At 46.7% G+C, this 20,507-nt stretch overlaps 1 protein-coding gene across 4 annotated transcripts in view; it reads right to left on the bottom strand.

Moving 5' to 3' along the window:
* Positions 1-3,072: 3,072 nt before the first annotated feature.
* Positions 3,073-20,507, bottom strand: part of LOC119450573 (alpha-tocopherol transfer protein-like) — a 107,339-nt gene continuing 89,904 nt past the window's right edge. For all 4 annotated transcript variants that reach the window (XR_007466474.1, XR_007466475.1, XR_007466473.1 and 1 more), the window contains one exon: positions 3,073-3,341. The gene's annotated coding sequence lies outside the window, so the exon portion shown is untranslated. The remainder of the gene's footprint in view (positions 3,342-20,507) is intronic.

Raw genomic sequence — 20,507 nt, 5'->3', positions numbered from 1 at the left:
ATTATGCGCTATATAAAACAAACATATTATTACAGTCAATGTAGCCGCATTAGTAGAAGAGGAGGAGTGTTAGCGGAGAAGACGAAGAAGAGTTCTCTTCTTCGTCTTCTCCGCTAACACTCCTCCTCTTCTACTAATGCGGCTACATTGACTGTAATAATATATTTAGCCACGCATCTACTACTGCTTCGGACACTCGTGCAGTCCGCAAACGGTCATTCAACCATACCCTGTAATTCAGACTCTACAGTATGCTGTTATTATTAACCAAAACTACTTTATTCGTGGGCGGAAACTTCGTCCTGCAAACCAGGTGGTCGCGCAATGTATCCACAGATAACAATTTGAACCGACTCCTGTCAAAGGAAACAGCAGAGCTTATTCCGTGGCAGAGCAGTACCCACGCTGTTGGGAATGTCATATATTCACGAACTATTCATTGCTGCTAAACCAATGCCTAGAACTACAGTGAGAATGCTGAAGTACGGCCACGTTAGTGAAACGAATTTTTGGAAATACAAAACTGATCTCCGAGGCTGATTGTAGGATCGAACACGCGCACACACATCGCACTGATGCTCCGTCCACTCAACGCCACAGAAACTCCAGCCATGCTGACTTAAAACTCTTCAGCACGTCTCGCAGAACCATTCGCGATGTCATCATGTCACGTCACATCATACTAAATAGACAGGGCGCCGCGAAAGCAACCACCAGCAATTTCCGCCTAACGTATACCTGGCTTACAGACACGGAGCGCTCGCCCAAGCCAGCATGCCGACTGCCCATAGGCCATGGCGCCACTGCGTACGCAATATGGTGGCGCCCATAAACAAACGGTCTATATGTGGCCCTATGTTCCAGTTGTGGTATGGGTGTGTATCGGCACAATGATAATCGTCTATGTAGCAACGGAGTAGTTCAGGCATCAACGTATAGGCTGCCCCCCCCGCTGGAAAACTAAGGAGAGAGAAACGAGCATGTTAGATGAAAAGGCAGCACACACAGGCGCAGTGTATAACTCTGTTGCAGTGCTCTACGTACTTCCTTAGCACCAGTGTCTGAATTTCTATGAGAGGGCCAGAGGCCCGGCGGTGTAAGATAAGCGCCGACTCGCGTGATGAAGCGTAGCAGCTTGTGTCTCGGCAATCTAGCTGCTCTGTGGCGCAAATCATAGATGACGCGGACACTTGTTACTAGCTATTACTAGCACCCTGAGCTGTGTCGCTGACAGCGGCGCAGGCGTGGAGTGGTGGATAGTGTGGTTTCTGTTAGTTGAAGGGTTCTTTGTTTCCGAAATATGCGCGCTCTTGCGCTGTTTCCCGCGTGCCAGTGTGCAGTGCCATTCGTCTCAGTGTGTAGGCACCTTCTTCCTCGTACGTTTTGTAGATTGTAAATCAATTTAGTTGAGATGCGCAGCCCGTTGAGCATGCCCCATGGCCGGACAGATGGGCTTGTGCAATTATCCCGCTAGGGTACACCAGGGCACTGCGGTTCGGAGCGGTGTAATGGGAGAGGTTCGAGAGTATTCCTTAGAGCGCGAACGAGTACAGCTGTACCATGCCGAAGTTCGCAGGATACTCATTTGCTTTTAAATGCACAAAATTTACTACTGTAACCGCCACAGTGTGCCCCCCTCCCCTATGGTAGCGGCTGGTAAACTATCCGATTTCGTACATCGGTTTAATATAACTAAAGTTACATTCGTTAATAAAAAACGACAATTAGAACTGCAAACTGCCTTACGTCTGTGTACATTCAGCACGTCTCAGATAGCAAACCTGATGTATAGCTTTGCATATTTGAGCGTGTTTTGTATCTCTTCTGCTCATGAACTTCAATATACGGCATCTTACGACCAGTGTCACGGCATGTCTTAGTTGGCATGCCACCAGGCTAACATCCCCAGTTACAATTAAAGTTTTCAGGTGCGTTTAGCACTCATTGTAAGCCACCTAATTCGTCCACTGGTGCTAGCAGTGCCCTGCCATTGGTAAGGGCACATCGCTGGCCCTCATGAACAGCAGCAGACTTTTGTTTTATGCTGAATCTCTGCTAGAAACAAATGCAGTTTTATTCAAGTACGGTCGTGAATTAGGTAGCAGGGTGGCCCACACGCACCGGGAATTTTATATTGTATTCTACATATATTAGCTTCGTGCCCGCAAACAACATCACAAGCCAAAATTATTCTACTGCTACGCTAACGCAGCGCGCTGTTATCGCTTTTATCTCGGCTAGTATAGTAGTGATGGGTGATTTTCAATCTTGAAAGTATACTGATCATATCCCTAATCACTGCAGTCGGAATCGAAAAACGCGCCGCAACGATACACCACTACAAGCGGCGACAACGTTGAAATCGCACCTGTTCGGCCACTTAAGATTTTTATAACAGAAAGGGTTCTGCACACGATTGTTTTTCGACGTGACGTTCGACGTGACGCCACTATCTAGGAAAGGATGTAAGGGAGGAGAGTACCGCAGAAAGCAAGGAGGAAGAAAACAGGTGAACGGAGGCAAAGAACCCGGTGGAGTACTGGGCGCCTGTTATCGCTGGTACATTAGTCGGATACCTTGGGACCTTGGCTGGGACACTGTCCTTTTAGGACGTGATGGAATATGATGGGAATGAGTCACAGTACAAGAGTTGTTTCAAAAGGAACTTAACTTTTATTCGCCTAGAATTCAGGACTCTAAACACATGGCCAAACAAAACATGGACGACAAGTACTATGACCAACACACAGTAACAATATGGAACATTTGCGAAACCTTTTAACATAATCTTTGAAGCTTTCACAGTTAACAGCTTTGTCATGCTCACCGTAAGATACAGGCACCCCTACGGTTTAATGACACGCTAGCACTTCAACTGAGGTTAGCCGCAAGCTCAGAGAATAAAAATAGCTGCTCGCGTAGCGGTCGAAATTCCAGACCCTAAAGAAACTCAACCCGTCTCTCCAAGCACCATAACATATCGACACCACCTCCATTTGCGGGTGTGATGTCTAAACTTCTTGTGTATTTTTTCAATTTTTGTTACAGATGTCGTCCTCACGACGCACAGATGGCGATGGTTGAAACCTGGAAGCACTTTATGGTCACGTGGTCTCCTATGGAAACGTCGCTACCAGTTTAAAGATTCGCTACAATTTTAAAGCTTGGTTAAAATAAGATTTGAATTCTTTGAGAATGCTGCCACGCGCGCTTTCATGTACTCGCGGGAAAATACGCGTATTCTGGTCGTTCCAGCACGCTTGGCTTTATGCATACTTAAGGCGCGCTGTTTTACAAGACGCACTGAAGAAAATTTCGGGGAAAATACGCATCTTATAGACCTGGAAATACAGCTTTCTGGACCGTAGCCTAAAGCCTCACATGCACTTATGCCCTGTGCAGCCATCAAGTGATGTGAAATAAAGTGGAGGTGCCTTTCTGTGAAATCCTTGCTCCTGCATGTATATGGATGATGCTTTACTATAAGAGACAGGTGACACAATATAAGAGAACAATTGTGTTTACGAAATAAAGCGTGACCAGTGAGACTTGACATCCTTTCTAATGGTAACGCGGAGGTAAAGGCTCCAAAGTTCAGGGCGTTCAACAGAAGACTCGCCATCTGTTCACCCATTTAATTCGGACTGACTCGTTTTGCAATGACACTGAATAGTCATTAAGATGCAGCAAAAACTATAAACACTGCTTCTCCTTGGTCAAAAATTCTAACTTCTAGTCTCAACATATCTCTCACTGCGCTGGGCAGTCAAAACGACACAAATCTTCGAACAAATCATTTTTTCGGCGTACAGACTCCTCTTGGCCGTCGTAGTCGAAATTCTCTCGCGTACCACCAAATTCTGCTGGAACTAGATCACGGGGACATATCCTCCAAAGCTGCGAGACATCTTCCCCAATGAAGTGAATCTGCAAAGCGTCTCGTGATTAGCGCAGTAAAGAAAACACCAATGACGGAGGCCTTCTAAATTGAGAGAGGTTCATCATCTTAGGTTCATCAATTCTTCGTTCTCAAATTTAACACATTGCTAGATATGCTCGCACAGATACTAGGCCGTATTTACGAAGCAGCACTTACGGTAGTTTAGCTCGCACGATCAAATACTAGCCACTAGTGACAGTCAACCTATTATTAGGGAAGAGGGCCAGCCACTAAAAACCAGCTTTAACGAGCCGAATGCTTTGTGGATTCGGCCCCACTTTCACCACCCGCATGAAAACTCCTTTATTTGTGAGATTACCAATTCAAAAGGAACACTAATAAAACACTTGTGCAAAACAAGGGTTTGTGCACTCAAGGTATGCACTTATTGGTAAAAACATACGCGTACACAGTGCTGCACCAAAGAAGTTAGAACTTTGGCCCGAATTCTCAAAACCGTTCTTACGCTATAAGTCTGAGTAAGAGCAAAAGCCAGCTAGTCGTAATGTTGAACATACTGTCAATCAAGGCCGCCAGCCAATGGTATAAAGAGTACTTACAAACTCAAATATGCATGAATTCGGCCCCAAAGCGGATGAAACCCTTCAATATCCGGGCGATGATGGCCAAATCCTTGCAAACACTATTTTCAGGATACCCTTTGTCGAAGTACTGAACAGCATTTTCGACAATAGCTTTAGACATTGAATACAACATTTTCATTTAAGTAAGATAGACTTAAAACACAATTACAAACACGAATTCATTTGTGCTGTTTATATTGATTAGCAGTTAATCAAGGTCCATGTTCCCAAGAAATTACTTGAGCTAGAATTGTTTATACAACCATATGCTAGCCAATTGTGATGTCTCGGACATGCTATTAGCAAAGTCAGCTAGCTAATGGTGAACAGCACTTACACGAACGAAATAAATTCTTGGATGCCATTCACCGATTTGCGTTTGCAAGTGCACTTTTACATTTGCCGGCCGCGTCAGCTAATAATATGTCCATCATCGGCATTTGCTGAAATTTTCTCCTAAGATTAATGGTACTCCGAGTGCTTTTTTGTGAATATGAGCATTGTGAATAAGGGCCCAGGGCCCGTGTTCACAAAACGCTCATACGGTAGAGTTGATCGTAATAACAAAATACCCGCAAATCACGATGCTAGAGATAACACTATCGAATGCGGCCTGCCTGTGGTCTGCCTGTGGAAATGCTCTTTACCAGTGACAAAGAGCATTTGCGAATGAAAACCTTTCCGAATTCGTGCCAAGAATTTCTCCGCCAGTCAAGTTCATACAAAGAAAACCAAGCAATAGTGCCACTGAACGTATAATTAGCGAATGCTGCCAACTATTCAGAAAAGTTCGTCAATAACGAAGGCCCGTTTGCAGAAAAATTGTTACGCTAGAATTGTTTGTAAGAGAAAATTCCAGCCAATCAAGATGCTTGGCAGTTTATTAGAAAAAGCGGTCGGCCCATGGCGAAGGGCCCTTACGAAAGAATAGCTTTGTGAATTTGGCCCGAAAAACCTCGTGAATTTGGAATAAGGGCTCGTGCTCACAAAAGTCATAAGTCTGGTGCGCAGGCCAGGTGCGCGAGGCGCTAAATTGTTTGCGGCTCGGGTGCTGAAGACCCTGCGCTTAAAGGTAAGGCACAGTTTGTAACACGGGCTAAAGAGAACGAGTCTGGACGCATACTTTTACTGGGCGTGGTAAGATCGTTTGGTTCTTGCTAACCTTTCATGTCTATGGCTTATTCGGGGAGAATTTGTCGCCATTTTCGTAACCTGGTGCGACCGTTAAAGAGACTGCAAGCGATTTTTAAATACCTAGTTTTTTAGGGCGCAACGAAAAGCCCACTCTCCGCAGTGTTTACACCTGCAGCGGCTGCTTCCACATTCTCGACGGGCCGAACAGGCCCGTCGAGAATGTGGGGGAGTCGCCAACAGCTGAGGTTCCAATGAATACTCGTTCTGAGGTTAGGCCGGCAAAGAGAAAGGCAACTACTGAGCACATCAGGAACGAGTAGCTTGATTTTCGGGCGCAAATCACAGATTCCTTGGCTGATATTAAGGAGACTCTTATGCAAATGGCGGAGGCGATGGCCTCTCTTACTGCAAGGACATCCAAGCTTGAGGAAGAGGTAGGCAAATTGAGAGCCAAGAAGCTAATAAAGACTCTGGTTAAGAGCAAGGCTGCTTCCTCGGGGGAGCCCGATGGTAATACACGGGCTGAATTGGTTGATATCTCCAATGATGGCGGCGAGTAAGGGTGTATTGAACTTTACGATCTGGCAATGGAACTGTTGGGGCTTCTCTCAAGAAAGAGCGGCCCTTCAGCAGTTCCTCAGATCGAGGGATTTGAGACCGCAGATTATTCTTTTACAAGCGGTATAGGTGGGTAGAGTTTCTCTGTCGGGCTACAAATCGTACGTAAAGAAAGGGCCGGAGAGTAGTAGTGTCTCCACCCTGGTCTCTAACAAACACACTTTTATCTAGCATGACTTAAACATGGGTAGTTGCAAAAGTCAATACCTTTTTGGCGAGGTTATCCCGAGCGGTGAGGTCAGGAATAGCGTATTCATACTCAACGTGTACAGTTCCCCTAGAGGGGTGCAGCATCGCTTCACTTCATTGTTGGTTAAGGCGGTTTCTATGGAAGGCAAGGCCAGGGCCCCCATTGTTGTGGCCGGGGATTTTAACGCCCAGCATCAGGCGTGGGGTTACCCCCACACCACACGCAAGGGCGAAAACCTCTGGCAGGCAGCGGCGGATCTTGGCCTCACGTTAATCACCGATTCCAGCTTCTCCACCAGGATTGGCAACTCCGTGTCGCAGGATTCAACTCCGGACCTCACATTCGTGGTGTCGGCAGGGGAATTTTCCTGGGCTAACTTAGGGGTGGAATTGCGAAGCGATCATTATATTGTTAGCACCGTGCTGCAGGTAGCAGAAAGCCTCCCAGGACATTCCACTACATAGACTGGGATCATTTCCGTAAGATCAGGGAGGAAATGGGGGGTTATTCTCCTGAAAACTTCCAGGAATGGTTGGATAGAGTCAAAAGGGACGTAGAAGAAGTGACCAAGTCAATACACACGGCGCTGGAGGTCGATAAAATGGATAGCAGATTAGCACACTTAATAGAGGCCAAGGAATCTATACTAGCTAGGTGGAAAACACAAAACCTCAATCGCATGCTTAGAAAGAGGCTAGTCGAGCTAAACAAAGAAATTATGGCACACTGTCAAGTGCTTGAGAGACAGCAATGGAATGAGGTTTGTATGCGATTAGGTGGGAAATGGAACCTACTCAAGTACCTGCTCCACGAGGATAAGACCAAAAGCAATCAGAATCGGGTAGTGGATAAAATTCTTCATGCGGAAAGGCCGCAGCATGGGGATGACGAAATCGCCACGCACTTGGCACGAAGGTATCTTCCCCTGGCTGACAAGGCTGGGCCCCCGGAGCAGGAATGCGCCCGATATGAGGGCAAATCGGCAGAGCGCCTAGACAGGCGGTTTCAGGAGGCGGCTGTTCGCGAAACACTGCAGAAACTCAGTGGAAGGTCAGCCCCGGGACCGGATGGCGTAACCAACAGAATGCTGCGCAATTTAGATGACAGGTGAGATTAAGGTCATAACGGCAGAGATCAACCGCATTTGGGAATCGGGTGTATTTCCAGATGAGTGGAAGGTTGCATCCGTGGTTCTCATTCCAAAGCCTGGGCGCAGCCCCGGGACTGAGAACCTCAGGCCCACCTCCCTCACCTCTTGTTTGGGCAAGGTGGTGGAGCATGTGACAAATCATCGGATCTCTAAACACATTGAGGACGAGGGTCTCTTTCCCAACATGATAGGCTTCAGGCCTCACCTCTACAGGCAGGACGTCATGCTACTCATCAAGCACGATATATTAGATAAAGACACCAGGGACACGAGTGCCATTCTCGGTCTCCATCTGGAAAAGGCCTTCGACAACGTGTCGCATAGGCATATTCTAGACTCGATCTCCCGCCTTGACTTGGGGGAAAGATTTTACAGATTCGTGCACTCTTTTCTCGGAGATAGGAGGGCCACAATCAAAGTGGGTGACTTGAAATCGGAGGCTTATGATCTCGGGAAAGGGGGTACCCCACAGGGGTTGGTTGTCTCGCCGCTCTTGTTTAACATAGCGATGCAGGGCTTGGCCGACGAGCTTGAGCAGATGGAGGGTATTGGGTCCGCAATCTATGCGGACGACATTGCCCTCTGTTGCTCTGGCGGGTCAGAAGGCCACGTTGAGGACGCACTGCAAGAAGCGGTGCATTGCGTAGAAAAACGCGTCAATCGGATGGGTCTCCGGCTCTCGCCTTCCAAATCGGAGTTACTTCTATATCGTCCCACTAGAAGAGGACCCAACCCTAGAGGGTGGAGGCCTCAAGAGGAGATTGATATTGGGGTGCGAACGTCGTCCGGGAGCGATATCCCAAGGGTTCGTTCTCTCCGGGTGCTAGGCTTGATCATTGAAGCTAACGGCCAGCACGGTCGTACTGTAGATAAGCTTAGAGGACATGCTGAAGGAATAACCAGACTCGATCATTGCAAAGGTTTCGAACAGAAAAGGAGGCCTTAAGGAAGATAATCTCCTCAGGCTTTTTCACGCGTTTCTCATGAGCCATGTAAATTATGTCACTCCGATGCACAGATGGCAGAAACACTAAATGCATAAGTTAAACACGCTCATCAGAAAAAGTATTAAGAGACTCCTAGGACTCCCAAAGCACACAAGCACAGAAAACCTAGCAAGCCTAGGCGTCCGCAACACATTGGAGGAAGTTATTGAAACACAGCAATCCGCAAAAATTGCTAGACTCGTGTCTACGGAGGCGGGACGGGGGATCCTGGCTAAGGTCGGGATCAATCCGAAGACGTTAAGGGATAGGAACGTTCAACTTTCAGATAGTGTGAGGCAGGCTATTAAGGTCTCCCCAATTCCGAGGAACGTACATCCGAATTTCAACACTGGCAGGAGGAAGGCTCGCTCCTCTGCGCTTCTGCGGTACGCACATGTGCACGAGGCAGAGTCATGTTTTGTAGGTGCTGCCCAATACGAAGGCGAGTCCAGCCGTTTTGTTGCTAACGTAGTGGACATGAAGGGCCGAGTATTATCAGCCCCGTCAATCAGGACGTCGTCGGCTGGCGCTCCTTCGGTCGGACAGGGAAGATATTTATACGGACTCGAGATCACCCGTTCGAGCTTTCTCGACTGGGGCAGTTTGTGAGGAGGTTGGTAGGGCACTTGAGGGTAAGGTGTTTACTCATCACGTCATTACATGGTTCCCGGCGCACGAGGGCGCCGAACTAGGGGGGGCTAGCCAACGTTAATGAGTTGGCCCATGCCCAGGCGCGAGGTCTTGCCAGCCACGCCGGGCACTGGGAGGCCAGTGTGCCGGGTGGGACCGGCGACGCGCTTGATCCGACTATTTCCGAGGCAGAACACCCCCCTCCCCCGTCAGGGACATTCTCTCCACCTTCAACGAGATCACAAGCCACTATCAGATGAGTCGCAGGGCTTTCCCCTGCCACATCAAAATCTCACGAGGCCTCAAGCCGTGACCCTCAGGCTAATACAAACGAACTCGTATCCCACACTCTCCGTCATCAGTAGGTACACGGAGGTCTCCCCTCTGTGTCCCGACGGCGGCAGAGTTAGCAATTTTAAACACATAATGTGGGAGTGTCCCTCTTTACAGCACCACACGGACCACGTATTGATGGCGGAAGCATTTCATTCATTGGTCAAGAGCCACGAATTCATTGATCAACTCCGGGCTGTCCAAAAGGCCCGCGATGCGGCGGTGAGGCTTGGCCTTCCCGTCCCAACGTGGGAGCGGCCCGAAGTCTTGCCCCTATAAAAACGGGGTGAAGATTCTTCCGGACCTAAATAAATTTTAACACCACCACCATTGCTGATAAGACAACTTATTTCGAGTGAAATCAAATAGTTACATTGTTTGTTGTCAGCCTGGGTCGCCAATCTGTTGCCCCTTTACTACTTAGAGAGAGAGAGAGAGAGACAGAAAGCTCTTTATTGAAAATGCAGAGTGTTCAGCAAGCATATTTTCGCCTACATGCTACTCTGCAGCGAATGGGACGAAGGAGAAGTAAGGCCCTAGAAAAGGGTAAGCAGAAGAAAAATGAAAAAAAAAATGCAGCTCGTGTCATGTTATCAGCAGTTGAGTAAGTGTTCGGACGGCGAATGCAAAAGAAAGTAAGATCACAGTCTTGATGAGACGATGTGCGTGAGTCTTAGTTTAGACAGCAAACTTCAATACATTGAAGCAATAAGTCCAGGGCTTTGTGCTGTTTTGATGGGCAAGGCCAGGAACCCAACATCCATGTCAATGCCAAGGGGCCTTGGTCGAGCTTCTCCATGTTCATTTTATATCTATGTCGCTCACCTCTATAAGCTGGGTACTCAAGCAAGATGTGCTCTGGAGATTGCACGGTGCCACAGTTGTCACAATAAGGATTTGTGCTCAGGCCATTGCGAAAAAGAAGACTGTTCATGTATGCAACAGTCATATATGCAACATTCAGTCGAAGCCGGTGAAACAGGGTCTCCAGATGCCGTGGTAGACATCATGGTAGCCTTGATTGGAGTTCTGTGTTGACGTTGAACAAAAACTTGCAACTGCCTGAAGTTGAAGACCATCTTCTTTGCCGTTCATTGAGTACATATCGCTTCGCCATAGCTGAAGTGTCACTTTTAGTGAAAAACACTTTTATAAATTTTATGTGATCATGTCCTTCGCGGGCTAGCTCATCTGCCTTTTCATTACCTATAATACTGCAATTATATCTAATTCAGCATTTACGCAATGTGAAACACATTAACAAGATGAACAGAAATTAAGCATTACAATAATAGGTATGCTCCCTCTCTCAGCCATGGCAGCAAACAAAGATGATAGACTTGAGACCATTTGATACTGTCAGCATCATACATGCGTGTTCTATTTCAATCAATCTACATATGAATGAAAAATAAGTTCACACCGGATGCACATGATAAGTGAACTATTGTAAGCTCTACTAAGGTTATTTTACTGAGTTGGGCATGGGCTACATGTTGTCTATGTATTTATGTAGCAACAACCTAGCTAGCTGATGCACAGCCAGATTTTAGGAAAATGAAAAAATACATGCCATAACAAACAGCTGGTCAGTACCTGCATTTTGTTTGACAGCAAACCAAGATTATTAAGTGACTTAGCTTCACTGTGAGCTCAGCGATCGCTCGTGGTGTGAAAAGGTTGATGTAGTAAGTGGTTTTGTTTTTGTCTTTCTTAATTAGTAGCTGTTTTAACATGCACATGACAATGAAATGAAGGCTCATATGGCGGAAGACAGGCCCGCACAAAAAGTGAGGAAACATTTATTTTCATTTTTTATTTTCATAACAAACCAACAAATAGTTCCTTTGGTTCATCTTTATGAATAATGCGCGAGGTGGTTGTTCTGCATAAAACTGCAAGATTGGTGGGCTCCAATATCTATCTATTCACTATTCAAGAAGCCAAATGAATGGTACCCCCATGAGCACCGTGAAAGATATCGCTGAAATTTGCAGTCAGGAGGCCACAATGGCTCAGCCTCTGTACCCAGCATGAAATTGTTCCAGAAGAAAACAATACTGGTGAATTGGGTATGCATTCACATGTACTATTCAAATCCGCACATCACAAGTAATCTTTCATTCCTTGCTGCATTGCTCACCATTGTACAGACTTCATTACAGCGCTGTGTGTGTGCAGTAAAATAACTTGACAAATCAAAGCTGTGGTTTTTCAGTACACTGAAAGCAACTTTGCATGTGGCTTAGGTAATATAATGCTCCAACATGTACTATTCAAATCCGCACATCACAAGTAATCTTTCATTCCTTGCTGCATTGCTCACCATTGTACAGACTTCATTACAGCGCTGTGTGTGTGCAGCCAAATAACTTGACAAATCAAAGCTGTGGTTTTTCAGTACACTGAAAGCAACTTTGCATGTGGCTTAGGTAATATAATGCTCCTACACATGGGTCAGCTTAGTATCAGTCGATTTCTTGACGAGCTGTTCACTTTTACGCCTTAACTATACGGTGCCACCAGGCACTGCTGTATTCCTGCAGGCACGCCAGAACAGCTTGGCTATGCACAAACAACCCTCTCCATCGTGCTTAAATTAGGGTGGTGCAGATTTGCTGGCAGAATGTGCTTATCAGCATAACTGCGTAGCATTCAAAAAATCGTTTGAAATGTAAGGGTGGATGCTCAGCTTTGCTGGTGTGACACTTCACATCTATAGTACAAAACCACATCATTGAATAGGAAGGACACCACACAAATACTCGTGTTGTGACCTCTCAGTCATAAAACCCGTTTTCAGCACCACACGTCTTCATTTTCCTCACATGGCACTTATTGCATGTTCTGAATGTGCATTCATTGCCGGTGGAATATCTTCTAATGTGAAAATACTTTCTTTGACGTATTTTTATCTGTATAAATTCTCTCTGCTCTACATGTACAGATACCTCCTTCAGTAGGGGTAAGTGTGCAGTGCCTTCATTAGTGCAGTAAATATTATGAAAGCTGTGAATTCATAACATGGAAAGGCTATTAAATATAAATAAGAAACCAGCAGGCAAGAGCATCATGACAAGCCAGTTGAGATGGTGGCACTATTGTACAGCTTAGTTCCCCCTTGTGCTGTCATATGGTTGCAATCTGATAAGCTCACGAAGGTTTGGGTCATTCTCATTTCAAGTGATGAGTGACATTTGCGTAAGTAAAACATCTTCCTCTGCCTATATCAATGATTTAACTGTATGTAACAGCTTCAGCTCACATATAGCTCACGAAGGTTTGGGTCATTCCCATATTAAGTGATGAGTGACAGTTGCACAAGTACATCTTCCTCTGCCTATATCAATGACTTAACTAGATGTAGCAGCTTCAGCTGTGTGATTATTGGTGTAGCTGAAGTTATGTATCATACATAGTTTTGGCACACAATCTGATTGGCCAAAAGCATGCAGTAATTGGTCTTGGAGATATTGGTTCAGCGGGGGCTTTCCACTAAATTCACTGTTGGAGAGGCAGATTTTACTTCATCGAAAGGCCCAAGTGAAAATGAGCCTAGAACTAATGACACCAAATGCAGTCACCATTTATGATTGAAGAGCAACATGTGACAGAACGATGAACTGTAGAATTCTCTCACTAGTGTACAAAGTAGTGTAGCTGTGTTCAGTATTTCAGTGCTAGTATACTAAACACAGAACTTTATACGAGTTGTTTAGATGGCCTAATCAACATGCAAGGCCCCTCTAACAAGTGATGGCAAAGGATAAATAAAAATCTGCTGCCTCAGGTACTGTCATTGGCCGAAAATATGCATTCTCACATGCAGCAGATACAGTTCATAAACTGGTTTACATACAGGTAAGAAATGTAACTGCGTCACGTGATAAAATTTAAATAAGACCAGCTGAGTACCATATAGAGCATCTTTCATGGGGTCAAGTTGTAGTGACATGTCTTGATATTAGAAGTTGTGCTGTTTTATTCACACACATGCATGTTAAAGCAATGTACGCATACAATTTGTGTTTACGTGTTACTGTGTGCGTAAAATGAAGAGCATAACTTACACAATCAATACATAGATACAAATAAGTTTTTTTACTGGACTAATTACTATTAGTTTCGCAATGATTTCTTTTCTCACATGCAGCAACTCAACTGCGTGCATACGTTAAGCTGATGTTGCTAATCTAAGCTTGGCTTGGGTACTATTTCCAGAATATGATAAAATAAAGAAGTGTCCATGTGTATCAGGCTAAAATTGATGATTTGACAATATCTTATCTGGCTGGGTGGTAAATTTGTGGGTGGTAAAGAAAAATTTGGGTGGTAAAGAAAAATGCAGCACACTGACCAAAACATTGCGGCTAATATAACATAGGGAGCAAATATTCTGCTGGCAGAGTCACTTGGATAATTTTGCCACCAGTTCGTCCTCATTCATTATCTTCAATCACATAACTAATGCTGACATAATTGTGAAAATGTCTTCAGAATATTCTCATGACAGCCAATAGGCACCCTTTTTATTGTGATAGCAGCTTAATTCTCAGGCGCAATGCACTGTGGCCATGAAAATGCTTAAGAATAATGAGGTGAGGCTCCTCTTTCCGTAGTCTGGTAGCGCAGCTGAAAACTGTTCAGTTAATGAGTGGAACCGTGGCCTATTCAAAATAAAGATCTCCGAGAGGGCCACTAATAGAGTCGAACATCCTATATCCATGAATCATAGATAGCAGTACGCTTACAGCTAGATGAAAGTGCACCGGAAAAGCACCTATTGGACATGCTTTGCAAGCTCAAGTCAGCGTAACGCACTTTATTTGGTAATGACTGTGGGAAGAATTAACAAGAGGATAAAAAGTATAGCACTTCTTAGTCAGATAACGCTGGTACTTGTGATAAATATTGTACGCATTAAACTGAAGGCCCGTGCCAAGACAGGTGACACGAACCAGAGAATGAAATGGGGTGGATGCACACAGTAACGGCAAACTTTCGTTAAGCTTATTCTGCCTGCATTACTAAAGTGACCATAGCTAGCCAGTGAGGAAGAACTCTGGGCCAAATTTCTTCGTTTAGCTTATTCTACCTGCATTACTAACGTGACCATAGCTAGCCAGTGAGGAAGAACTCTGGGCCAAATTTCTTTCATGCGATTCTGCTGGCTGCTAGCAGAATATATCACCATACCTGTGTTCAGTCTTGTTATTTTTTTACATGCATACTGTTTTTTTTGTCAGCAAACGTAACTCTGTACTTCATAACGAAGTATCCAGTTCTCACCCATACCATATTCATCTACAATACCACTGGTTTCTTCACAAACAGACTCTGTGCTTAGTCACCAGCAAAAACCAAGCAGTTAACATTCTTGGGTATGCAAGCCGCTTGCATCACAAAATATAAAGCTATGTGCTTCGTACAATCTAGAAATTCCTGCTCTTCACAGCACTGCCCACATGATAAAAATCAAGGCTGCTAGAAATTTGCATTCATAGCATTAGTGCTGAGGCGCGTCCACATTTCAGGACAGCGCAGTATGTCTTGACGTATGTGACTATATGATGTTCCCTAAATTAGCCGCACCGATAGAAGCATCTTCAAAAGTGCAGTAACAACTTTTGAAACAAACGATACATGTACGAAGCAGAAATGGCGGTGTGATAGGGCTTCTCTATCAGGGTACTACACAAGAAAACGCGATCGGCAACACTTATGCACAGTCCACTTCTGAGTATGCGCACATCGCATAAAACGAGCACTTTACGCCTAGTACCGCTGCGACACATATATATCCCGATTTGTATCTTGCGAACACTTCGTAACAGCAACAACACAACTCGAACGTCGCGGTCGCCACGGCGCATCGCAGACGGCAAAACGGCTCATGCAGTATAGCACACGAGGAATGACAGTGATAACGAGGCAAAAATTTCATCGCTACTGATCTTGTCATCACTTCTAAAGGTTGGAAAGGACTGGCGTTCACCACTTCGCGGCAATGAACCGCATACACAGAACACATACAAGTCGCGTACGCTGAGTGCGCCGATCGGACACCTTTCACTTCGCCACGCCCTGAACATGTGTCGTACTCGGAACGCACGTGTATGTGATGGCCTTCTCGTTTGCAATGCTCACGCGAAGCACGGCACAAGAAAACACGAAGTCGATGACTTGAAATATTTCTTCCGACGCTCGCGCAAACACAACACACTTCCTCAGCTCCGTCTGTTTCTGTCGGTGATCGCCCGCACTGATGAGGCGTGGGAGGGTACACCGGCTTGTTGGCTTCAATGACAATCATCGTGGGTGCTGGATAACTCTAGTAAGGATCACAAGAACGAGCAAAATAGGCTGTTCCTGACGCGGCTGTAGCCTAGGCCTCGCGTCACCGCTTCGCTTCGAGCAAGCGCCATGTTTGCCATGATGACGTCCTACGGCGTCCGCCTCCTACCAGCCAATGAGAGACGAGCAGGCATGCGGACGGCAAAGTTGCGTCCGCCCGTCCAGACGATCGGACAGCCTTCCGCCCCGGTCCGCATGCGTGCGGAGCGGACGGGCGGATTTAGCGAGTATGGGCCCTAAGCGAACGTACAGGGTCTGAAGCGAGTGTTTTCCCAGGGGAAAAAATTCCTCCTGTCTTGTGGCCAAGGATGGACTGGCGAGCCGGGGACTCCGAACATATTTAGGGCCGTGCCGGGACATAGTTAAGGTAGACGGTCAAAGTCGATGCTGTCGTTCCGCTCAAAGTCTACTGCCTCTCAGCAGACCGGCGAGAACTCCCGTCAGCAGTAGGCGCACCTGCGTGAAGTGTTGTGTGCCAGAATGCCCTAATCGAACAAAAAATTGGCGTGATGGTCTGTCAGGGGCGTAGCCAGAAATTTTTTTCGGGGGGGGGGTTCATCGGCCCGACCGGGGGGGGGGGGGGGCAAGCGTCTGCTTTCCTCTACGTGACGTGATCGATAATAAATATCGGTAGTTTAAGCACCCTCTATGTATGTATATCAAAGACATGGGACCCCCCCTCCCCCCTCGCGTGTGTGTGTGCTAGAGCACTGCACGGACTCGTGCTTACCCGAAAGCCCGGGCCCGTGGGCCGGGCCGGGCCGGGTAGAACTGTTTTTTCCCGGGCTCGGGCTGGGCTCGGGCACGGCGTGTGCTTTTTGACCCGGGCCCGGGCCGGGCTCGGGCTTTCTGGCGGTGTGCATGTAACGTGCAGTGAGTTATTCTCGGGCGACTCAACTCTGAAAAACATTATTTTTCGGTCTCGGGCCGGGTTCGGGCCGGTTTAGAGTCGGGCTCGGGCCGGGCTCGGGCCTAAGGTAAAGGGGTGGTGGGCCGGGCCGGCCGGGTAACGTAGATTATTTCCGGGCCCGGGCCGGGCCCGGGTCTCGCCATAAAAGTTTTGATCAGGCTCGGGCGGGCCACCCAACGTAATAACGGGCCCGGGCCGGGCCCGGGCTGAAAAAATCGGCCCGTGCAGTGCTCTAGTGTGTGCTTGTGAAGAAATTAAGTAAAAAGTAATGTAAGCTCAGTAAAATACAGTAAGTACGACAGGTACAGTGGGCGTTTGGAGCAACCGTCTCTCATCGCGCCACTGAATGGACCAGTCTTCGAAAACGCATCATTGAGACGACCCGCCCGATCAGAGAAGACATCATTAATTGTTAATCTCCGTTAAGCGTAGATGGCGTCGTCCTCGTCGGGGCGAAGTGCGTTTCACAAGTCAAGGACGGCTATACACGTGAAAATGCACGTGTGACCATGCAGGCTATATACCTACTCCCATAGCAATAGCTTGTTCGCTGCGTCTTTGCTAGAAAACTGAAATACGCGCAAAAACGAGTAATGCTTTTTTTTTTACGAAGCTTTCGTCGCCTTGCATTTCCTGCGGCAAGTGCATGGGCCGCTGTGTCTTCCGCTGTGTGCGAGCGTGCAGCCGTCATTTGCCTTTACGTCAACAAATTCAGAATTGTACAGAATATTTCACCGCACTGCATAGTTATGGCATGTGTACGCATTTTAAGTAGTGCGTGCGAGTCATTTCTGCTTCACTTAGGCCGGTGCAAACAGGAAGCGGCCTTGTACCTCACAGAATCTCGACTGATTGGTGTACTAGTGATGCAGGAATGAACTCCGGTCTTGTTCAGTGCATAGTGCACATAATCAATTTCTCAGGACGCGTGAACTCCGACGAGAACTGTCAGCGCCTGCAACAAGAGTTTACTTCCGCTGTACTGCGCACATGTAATCCATGCTTGTCGGCTGTCTGTTTCGTGCATTCTGTTGCGAGTCGGTGGAATTTCACTGCTGGCATCAACCCTTTGGTGCGTACATTGCTGGTTTGGGATTCCACAACACAACAGCAACTATCAGCCTTTCGTAATTGCTGGTTTGGGATTCAGCAACACAACAGTAACTACCAGCCTTCCGTAGGGGCGCAATCGCAAACGAGAGACGTTTTGCGCTGCAGACTATGGCTACGTTCACACTTGGGAAGCGGCAAGCGGGTGGAGAAGTCAAAGCGGCCGGAAAGGCCAAAGCGGCCGGAAAATCTTTTCCGCGCATGTCCAAGTTCACATTTGTTTTGCTACCACCGCGGCCGCCGCTGCCGCTTTCGTCCACATCCATCTAGTCTGCGTACGTTTGTCGGCGTGGTGGCGCTCATTATCGCATTATTTCGAGCGGTATGTTCATTCACTGACCCACCCGTCATCAAAAGTGATCATCTTGCGCAATTTCGCGTGTCATCTGCGACCTTCGGTAAATTACTCGTTGGCGTTCTGTAATTCTCCTCACACGGGCGCGGTAGCGCTGTGTCACAGGTTGCTGCCTAGGCGTGATTATATTTCTTTAATAGCTTTTATTTACAAGTTGTAATAACATTTCATCATTTCGTATTATTTTCGGCGCCTCCAGGACACGAAAGTGGCAACGGGAACACCAAAGCTAAAACCCGGGCTGGCCCTTTGTGTTGAGGCTCGCCGAAGCCTGCGCGTCCTACGTGAGACCTACGCTCCCAATCTATCGTCGCGACGAGAAAAGCACCCCGCGACTTCTGCAACATACCGTGCACGTGCGAGGAGAATTATGGAGCGCAAACGAGGAATCTGCCTAACTATTGTCTGTCATGGAAGTGGAAGAAGAAATGGCTTTTATACTTCTACCTACTTGTTTTCTAGAAATGGACAATGAATAAACGGAAGAGAAGAAAACCTCGGAAACGGCGGTGGTGGGTTCGCCTGGCTTTGCAAAAGCGCGAGAAGTTGGGTCACGCGACTCCGTTGGCTTCGTTGCCGCGCCTCCGGTCGCGCGACGTTGAATACTATCGCGAGTATTGCTGACAGTACGTTTTAGTACTTCTCTTGTCGTAGAGCAAGGGGTGGTTCTTGATCGCGTCGATCAGCATTGCAGCCTACACTTTTGGTGTCATGTTCAATGTTACGACCGAAAGTTTACATGCTAGTGTAGCTTCCGGTCGAGCAGAACGACTTTCCGCCACGTTTCCGCTTCGCCATGGCGAAAAAATCGGTCCGAGACCAATTTGGTTCGCCGCCTGTTTTTCTGCCTGTTTTGCCGCCTAGGCGGGCGGATTTTTGCAAGATTTTGCCGCTTCCGCCAGCTTCGAGACCAAGTTCCTACGCGAACGCGGCCTAACCGGCACCTGAAGGGAAGCGGCGGAAATGTATACTGGAAATTTCGACCACCTGGGGACTTTAACGTGCACCTAAATCTAAGCAAACGGGCCTCGAGCATTTTCGCCTTCATCTAAAATGCGGCTGCTGCATTTGTTGCTTCATTTGTTGCGCATTTGTTGTTTCAGAATGCGGCCGCCACATTCGCGCCCAAAACCTCACAGAGTGTCAAGGCCTTGACAAACACCGTGACAGTTTTTTTCCATATGCAGACATGATTCGCTGTAAATTACCAACCCACACCGAAGCGCCCAGGAATGAAAGTGTGAAAGTAGCACCGGTTTCTTGAAATATGTCAGCGCGAAGCGACGAGAGCAAAGGGTGGGTTAGGGGGGGGGGGTGCAAAAAATTTCGGGGGGGGGTTTGAACCCCCCCAACCCCCCCCTTGGCTACGCCACTGTGGTCTGTCCTTCCATATGTAAGCACAATGAACGTTCCTTTTATTTATGAAAATAGAACTGCAATATTTGCTAGTGACTACGTAATCGAGTGAATAAATGACGAACTAGTAAGATGTTGTCCTAACCGTTGGATAAATAAAGTTTATTCCTATTCTATCCTTGTCCTAAAAAGAAGTGCATTATGGTATACATTCTAAGAAAACATAATTTTGTCCTCGATAGATGAAAACACCAGAAATAGGAATAGAAGTGTTTATTCTGCACTATTTATCAGTGCCAACAATTGAGTCGCACTGCTCTTTATATATGTTCAGTTGAAATGTTGGTTCAGAGTAATGACCATTGACACTGAAATTGTGCACCAGGTTTCCAAGGCAGCGTATCCCAAGAGAAGAGTGTGCATTAGCAGTGTGCCGCTCACCTGCATGGGCATAATCACAATGGAGCGTTGTTTGCTCTGAGCACTTGAGTGACGGTGATTTTGCGAGCAGAACCAGAGGACAGGGTCACTTGATGGCGAATGCAGTACCATCTCCCGCGGGCACCAATGTGTTTGTTGTGACACTACATGCAGTACCCATTTTATGTTTTGGTTCGGTTCGGTAAAACTTTGTTCATAGAATATTTAGAGGGTATGCTAGACGTCTAGGAGCCCGTAGACCCCAGCGATCTGCTCAGCCCAGTAGATGGGCGCCATGCAAGAAGTTCAAATTTATTTTATTTGTAACATTGTTGCAAATAAAATAAATTAAAATTGGAACTCCTTTACACGATGAAGGGACTCATGTCATGCACTTAAAATCAATTTTCTGACTGGTTGAGTTAGAAAATTGATTA

The sequence above is a fragment of the Dermacentor silvarum genome, chromosome 4 (assembly GCF_013339745.2).
Source record: "Dermacentor silvarum isolate Dsil-2018 chromosome 4, BIME_Dsil_1.4, whole genome shotgun sequence".
NCBI classification, from domain to species: domain Eukaryota; kingdom Metazoa; phylum Arthropoda; class Arachnida; order Ixodida; family Ixodidae; genus Dermacentor; species Dermacentor silvarum.
Note: the sequence above shows the minus strand (reverse complement) of the source record. Positions and strands in the feature narration are given on the sequence as shown.